Source organism: Triticum aestivum, chromosome 4A (assembly GCF_018294505.1).
Source record: "Triticum aestivum cultivar Chinese Spring chromosome 4A, IWGSC CS RefSeq v2.1, whole genome shotgun sequence".
NCBI classification, from domain to species: Eukaryota; Viridiplantae; Streptophyta; class Magnoliopsida; order Poales; family Poaceae; genus Triticum; species Triticum aestivum.
In genome coordinates, this window is record NC_057803.1 from 34,750,842 (window position 1) to 34,758,463 (window position 7,622).

Below are 7,622 nucleotides of genomic sequence, written 5' to 3' on the forward strand. Positions count from 1 at the left end.
ATGAGCAGACCAAGGAGCTTAACCGCCACGCACGCCATACTCAGAACGAGGCCGGGCTTCCTGCACCGGGGAGGGACGAGGACGGGGACGAGCTCGACGCGCGGCGCCGCCACGGGCGTCCACAGGTTATGTCCGTACCCGTTCGCGCGGGCTGCCGCCGGCAATGCAGCGCGCAAGCCTCGGGGGACGGCTTCGGCGTAACGCCGACGCTGCGGCGGACGGCGTCGTGGGTGCCACCACTGGCACGGCCGTCGCCGCGGGAGCCGGCCTTCTCCGTCCATGTGCCCTGATGCTCGGTGATGGATTGATGATGACTGCGAGCGAAGTATGCCAGTTCCGGTCGGTTGACGCAGGGAAACTGGCGGTTTCTTGAGAGGCCGCCGCGAATGGGACGGCAGTTCGATATGGCGTCCATCGTCTTGGACAGTTTTAAGGCCGTGGCCTACTTTAGTATTAAAAGCCCATTTCGTTGCTGTTCTGGGCTGGGTTACTCCTACATGCAAAAAAAATGGCTGTTTTTGAAAATAATAAAAAGGCTGGGCCGACGGAAGCGGAAAAAAAATTGTGCGGTGAGCGTGGATCGAACACGCGACCTTCAGATCTTCAGTCTGACGCTCTCCCAACTGAGCTATCCCCGCTTATGGAATTAACGATTAATTAAGCTTACTTATTGTTTGCAGAAGTAGGCACCATCGCGACCAAACAAAGATCAAGCGTTTCTAGTTCAGTCGTCAAAGGACACATTCAGTTTAGAACTCTGAATTCCTCAAATACTGGATCGACCTGCTGGTGACCGCACATGTGTTTTGACTTTTGAGCGCTGTTGGATCGGCAGGCTGGCGTCCAACGGTCAAATCCTTCTCTTTCTCTTTTTTTTTAAGAAACAACCAGCTAGCTTAGTTCTTTTTTAGACAATCATACAAAGCTTTATTAATCCTTGTACCTGCTAGCTCAGTTATTGGCTAATTAGGCAGCTCTTTTTTTTTCAGGTAAACTCTTATATTACTCAAATCACATTGTCCATACAATCAGCTTTGGCTAGCTCTAAAGAATCTATCGGGCCAAAACCAACCCAGGTCATCGTTGTGCCCTCTACTCTAGCAAATTTAGTCAAACTATCGCCAATCTTATTTTGATTGCGATTTACATGAGTAACACAAAAATCACGAAAAGACATAAGGTGCCTAATTTCTCTAACTATAGAAGAATAAATCGATCTATCAAGACCTGAAGCTTGAATCAACTTGACAGCAACGACAGAGTCCATTTCAATTATAATTGGCAAGTCACTTCTCTGAATGGCAAAAGACAGTTTTTCCATGCAAGCATAGAGTTCAGCTTCAAGTGCTTCCCGGCAAGAGAAGAGTTGTCTACAAGCTGAGTAAATAATGCGACCTCTATCATCTCGCAGCACCATACCAGCTCTAGTCGTGCCATTCTCTAAAAATGAACCATCGGTGTTTAGTTTCACCCATCCAGGCGTTGGTGGACACCACACATGAGGGCAACTACATCCTTTATCACATGTGGGTTTGTCAAGGTCACATCCTTTATCATATGTCACTAGGAGCTTCCCTTTAATCGGGTCAGAAGTGAGATCAATCTTTAAACCTACCAAGGAGTCTAGGTAGCTTACCAAAAATCTTCTAGAAGCTTCCATGGGGGGAGTAGGTTTATGGTGCACTACTTCATTGCGAATGTGCCAAATTCTCCAGAAGGTCATGAGAACCATGCATCGTTCAATTTCCTACAATGGAATAAGCAAGTTCAACAAGGAGGTTCTAGACATTTGACATGGTTGCCCATTGTTGGGGAACGTAGTAATTTTAAAAAAATTCTTACGCACACGCAAGATCATGGTGATGCATAGCAACGAGAGGGGAGAGTGTTGTCTATGTACCCTCATAGACCGGCAACGGAAGCGTTGACACAACGTAGAGGAAGTAGTCGTACGTCTTCCCGATCCGACCGATCCAAGTACCGAACGTACGGCACCTCCGAGTTCTGCACACGTTCAACTCGGTGACGTCCCTCGAGCTCCGATCCAGCCGAGTGTTGAGGAAGAGTTTCGTCAGCACGACGGCGTGATGACGGTGATGATGTTCTACCGACGCAGGGCTTCGCCTAAGCACCGCTACGATATGACCGAGGTGGAATATGGTGGAAGGGGGCACCGCACATGGCTAAGGAACGATCACGAAGATCAACTTGTGTGTCATGGGGTGCCCCCCTGCCGCCGTATATAAAGGAGGGAGGGGGGAGGTGCGGCCGGCCCCTAGGGGTGCGCCTGGAGGAGTCCTACTCCCACTGGGAGTAGGACTCCCCCATCTTGCCTTGTTGGAGAAGGAAAGGGGAAGGGGGAAAGAGGAAAGGGGGCCGCCCCCCCCCCCCCCCTTCCTTGTCCTATTCGGACTAGGGGGGAGGGGGCGCGCGGCCTGCCCTGGCCGGCCCTCCTCTTCTCCCTTAGGGCCCATGTAGGCCCATTAACCCCCGGGGGGGTCCGGTAACCCCCCGGTACTCCGGTAAAATCCCGATTTCATCCGGAATGATTCTGATATCCAAATATAAGGCTTCCAATATATCAATCTTTATGTCTCGACCATTTTAAGACTCCTCGTCATGTCCGTGATCACATCCGGGACTCCGAACAACCTTCGGTACATCAACAAAAACCCTAATTACGATCGTCACTGAACTTTAAGCGTGCGGACCCTACGGGTTCGAGAACTATGTAGACATGACCGAGACACGTCTCCGATCAATAACCAATAGCGGAACCTGGATGCTCATATTGGCTCCTACATATTCTACGAAGATCTTTATCGGTCAGATCGCATAACAACATACGTTGTTCCCTTTGTCATCGGTATGTTACTTGCCCGAGATTCCATCGTCGGTATCTCAATACCTAGTTCAATCTCGTTACCGGCAAGTCTCTTTACTCGTTCCGTAATACATCATCCCGCAACTAACTTATTAGTTGCAATGCTTGCAAGGCTTGAGTGATGTGTATTACCAAGAGGGCCCAGAGATACCTCTCCGACAATCGAAATGACAAATCCTAATCTTGAAATACGCTAACCCAACAAGTACCTTCGGAGACACATGTAGAGCACCTTTATAATCACCCAGTTACGTTGTGACGTTTGGTAGCACACAAAGTGTTCCTCCGGTAAACATGTTATCTATACACATTTAACATTTTTCAAATACTTGTTTAATAATTTTTTAATGCTAAAAGTTAAAAATACATGATCCAATTTTTTCACACACATTTTTATTTTTATATACATATTTTGTATACATGATACACATTTTATGTATACGCATTCAACATTTTTGAAATGTTAGTTAACAAAAAATTTCAAATGTTTTACGAAAATTATTTTTTAATATATTTATATAGACTTTTCCGAAGTATAAAGGAAAGTAAATAAAAGAAAAATTGAAAAAAGAACATGAAAAAAAAAGAAAAAAAACGAGGCCGTGGCCTCCTGCAAGGCTGGGCTGCCCCATTCAGGGAGCCGCCTGACGCGAGAGGAAGCTAGTTTTAGGTTTCGCTATGAGCTAGACATAGCGATATCCAGAAAGGAATAATAACTGGGTTGGGCTGCGTTATTCCAAAATAAAATTTTTGCGGTGAGCGTGGATCGAACACGCGACCTTCAGATCTTCAGTCTGACGCTCTCCCAACTGAGCTATCCCCGCTTGTGGTAGATAAATATTTAAAGGCCTTTTCTATCTTACGAGGCAGCAGGACGAGCTAACTCAGATCAAACGCTTCCTGTTTAGTGAAAAATTCTTACGGTTTGGAACTCTGAATTGAAGTCCGGGACCGACCTGCCTGCTCATGACAGCATCCGCCCAGCGCTAAGATGGCTATTCAGTTAAAAGTCTTGATTTATCGGAGCAGGTCACTAGGTCCAAGTTCCAACTTTCAGCACATCCACGAAAACTCTTCGCACGTAAGTAATCCTCTATGAGCTAGACTGACGTCGATAATTGATGCATCAAAGTCAACCACACAACGACGAATCTCGATATAAAAACATGTCACTTCTATGTCTATCATGCAGAACGCTCTACCCCGATATAAGTAGCATCATGTGCCGGCCAATATCGTCTTGTCTTTCAGCGCAATCGTCCACCTACACCCTACATCCTACACACCCTGCGAAGAGATGGATAGGCGCTCTCTAACGTAACGGAATCGCTTACGTACACAGTATCTCTCACCTAATATCTTGGTTTCTTGCTGCTTCCTCTTTGCACCATATAATCGTTTAAGGATTTAAGCGCATGATCGAGCGCCTGATACGATAAGAACACCCTGGTAAAAGCAACCCTGTTGCCATCGATGTCCTGGCGAGACAACTAGGTGGCCCAACATCTAGGCCGGGGGGCATTCCTCCTTTTCGAAAAAAGGTGGCCCAACATCTAAGTCCATACCCCTAGGTCTAGGTGTGTGCAAAACAAAAGCTTGCTTACGTCAGGAGAACAAACGTGCAAGTTCACCGTGCATCTTGCGGGAGCGTCGAGGCCGTCGGGTCGCGGCCGGCGCTGAGCGCGCGCATGGAGGGAGGCTCAGGGAACGGCCAGAAGCCGAGGACGACGGCGCTGGTCACGATATCCTATCTTCTGCGTCCGATCCCATGGCTACCCGATCCATGATGATCCAAGGCGCGCACGCACGGCCAGGTTGGCTGAGGCAGCGGACGACGCCGGCCGGAGCCAGGCAGCGCATTGAAACGGAACAGGTGGGGGTCGGTGGGGCTGCATGGGCATTTACGGCCAGTTCCGATCGACCGGGTCGATCGATCGACCTGACGTGCGGGGACGGGGCATTCACTCCGAGCTGTCGCCTTTGACCGGCCGGGGCCCCTCGCAGGTGCATGTGCATGCGCATCAGCGCATGCCATGGGGCCTGCGACACGTCCGGGACTCGGGGGGACGCACGCGTGCGAACGGGGGGCGCGTGGGTTTTGACGTGCGACAGGCCCCGTTTTGGCGTGTCGTAGGCGCCCGGTGCCGTGTCGTCCACCGCGAGCTCGTGCGCGCACAGTTCCGAGACGGCGTGCGCGCGCCGGCCGTGTGCATGCGTAGGATTCCTCTTCGGGAGATCGGCTGGAGTTCCCAGCAGGAGCTGTAGCTCGGGTCCGAAGTCTCTTCCCGCGCGCGGCGCGGAAACCCGGGCCACGGCGACAGTCACGCACGCACGCATGCGGCGTCGCCCATTCCATCTCCAGGAGGCAGGGGCCGGAGCCGTTCTGCGCGCCCGAAGTGGCTTGGTCCCGTCGTTCTTAACTCGCCCTAGTCCCACCGTCGGTCCTACGCCGGCAGCGACTACTACTACCAGTTTACCGCAACGTAACTCTGATCGTCTCGGCCGTAATCTCTGGCGGCCAGAAGCAAGGGCACCCCCATTGGATTACCCAAATCTGGAGGCAGACCTTCGGGGCCCAGGTGACCGGGCGTGTGAACGACGGGCGCGCCGGAATTCCTCGCGTGACCACAAATCCTGACCGCCGAATGGTGATCACATCACATGGCCGGACCGTCCCACGCCTTCAACGCAAGTCAGTCGTAGGGCGCGCACTGTAGGCGGCCCACTTCCATCGACCTCGCTCTCTCCTCATGCATGCATGCATGTCCACGTGACAAGCCGAGCGCGGCTGGGATACGCGTAGGAGTATCTAGCATTCTAGCTGTGCACTGTGGAGTGGGTCCAGGGCGTGCTATTCCACTGGCGATGGCACACAGAATCCGGCAAAGCCGCGACTGCATCCCGGCACGCGCATTACGGACAAAACCGCCACGCTGGAGTCGCGGTGATCACGAGCGCGGGAACTTCCCATTGCTATTTTTTAGCGTGGCTACGTCTGACTCCACTGAGACTTAACTGAAAAAGAAATTACACGAATCTTCATGTAAAATCAAAGAAAAATACTCGCTCCGTCCTATAATATAAGAACGTTTTTCAAGTTAACATAGCTTGAAAAATATTCTTATAATATGAGACGGAGGAAGTACTATCGACTGAGGCATAGCGAAGTCTAAGTCGACTGAGACTTAGCAAAACTGTTTTTTAAAATAAATATCTCATTTATTTTTTTGGAAATAACAGTTACATCGTTATGTAATAAAAGTTACAATGTCATGCATCTTCCATTGCTACCTTTTGATTACACCGCATGCATTTTCCCACGACACGTCCTAGACCTGCAAGTAAATTGGTTGTCAAATTCGCAATTAATATTCCTACCAGCGTTTGTACAAGACAAAAAGTAAAACATACTGTAGCAACATAAATCAAGCGAGCAAGCGAGAGTTCAGCGACAACGACTTTTTCAAGCTTTGCTGCATCGGCCACCCTGCCTATGGTAGACTGTGGTCTACCCTAGCTAGCCGGCAGCCTGCAGCTATGCGAGATTCCGACTTTACCAGTCCCAAAGCCATCATCAACCCAGTACTGTACTAGAAAAGCGACCTCTGTCCGTATCACACCGGCGTCGTCACATGCTGGGCAGTGGCCAGTGGGCGGCACTCGAGCACAGGCGAAAAGCTAGTCAGGCTCACGGGGAAGACGAGACTCCTCAAACTTGAGGGCTCACCTACACGGAGCCCAACGACTAGTTCATGGCATGGCAGAGCAGGGAGATCGTTCAGAAGGCGGCCTGGTAAAGATCGAACTCGATTCTCGAAGAAAAGTTATGGTTAAATCCAAGCAAAACCAACAACGGCCCCGTTAAAAGGGAATTACTCGTGGCCGTTTCTAAGCTTGGCGTGTGATGAGGTAGCAGAGAAGAACTTATTTGGTTTGATCCGAGGTTGATCTTGGGTACTCCCTCTGTTTGATAATGCAAGATCTTTTTTGACATATTATGGGACAGAGAGAGTAGTTGGTATACTACGAAGAGAAGAAGTTCTGGTGGTGGCTGTTGGCTGCTAATTCCGCAGCGCACCATGATGGATTCAGACGACTGATGGTGCAACCCACAAATGATTGCTCGTCAAGATGGGGACCAGGATATCACTCCATGTTTCTGTTTTCGAGAATGAATATCACTACATGTTTATAAAGCTGGTCACAATAGTGAGGAACTTAGGAGTAACATCACACACTTCAATACAACTTTGCTTATGTGTCATATATTTAATAAAAAGAGAGGTGTTTGTGGTAACTAGCTAAGTTACCGGAACATTATACACTCCAAGAAATAATGAGTCTATAACCTAATAAATACATTGTTGCATGACACTACATAGATGTTCCTACCCACTGTGGAGATAATAACATAGTTTAGGAAAGTGTGTAAGTTATTAGACTATGTTCTTGCCCATTGTGACCAGCCTAAGGTGAAAACATGTGATCTGGCATTCACTGTTGAAACGATCATTGCCGTCAACGGTGCATTTGCATTACCTCATTGAAGGCATTGTCTTTAGACTAATTGCTTCGCTTCTTTTTATAAAAGCATGCACGTGTATAAAAATAATTTATGTGTATATGAAAGCACACAAAGGCCCAAAATCCCACTCTAGCATATCTGGCATATGGATCAACATCAGCAAAAAAATTGGAGGGTGCTCCACATTTGCTCCTCGAGCCTGAATATCTGGAC

At 49.1% G+C, this 7,622-nt stretch overlaps 2 non-coding genes across 2 annotated transcripts; both read right to left on the reverse strand.

Moving 5' to 3' along the window:
• Positions 1 to 565: 565 nt before the first annotated feature.
• On the reverse strand, positions 566 to 638 carry TRNAF-GAA (transfer RNA phenylalanine (anticodon GAA)). Its single transcript has one exon. It is a non-coding gene; the product is annotated as a tRNA-Phe (tRNA).
• Positions 639 to 3,635: 2,997 nt separating this feature from the next.
• Positions 3,636 to 3,708, reverse strand: TRNAF-GAA (transfer RNA phenylalanine (anticodon GAA)). Its single transcript has one exon. It is a non-coding gene; the product is annotated as a tRNA-Phe (tRNA).
• Between the last annotated feature and the right edge of the window lie 3,914 nt (positions 3,709 to 7,622).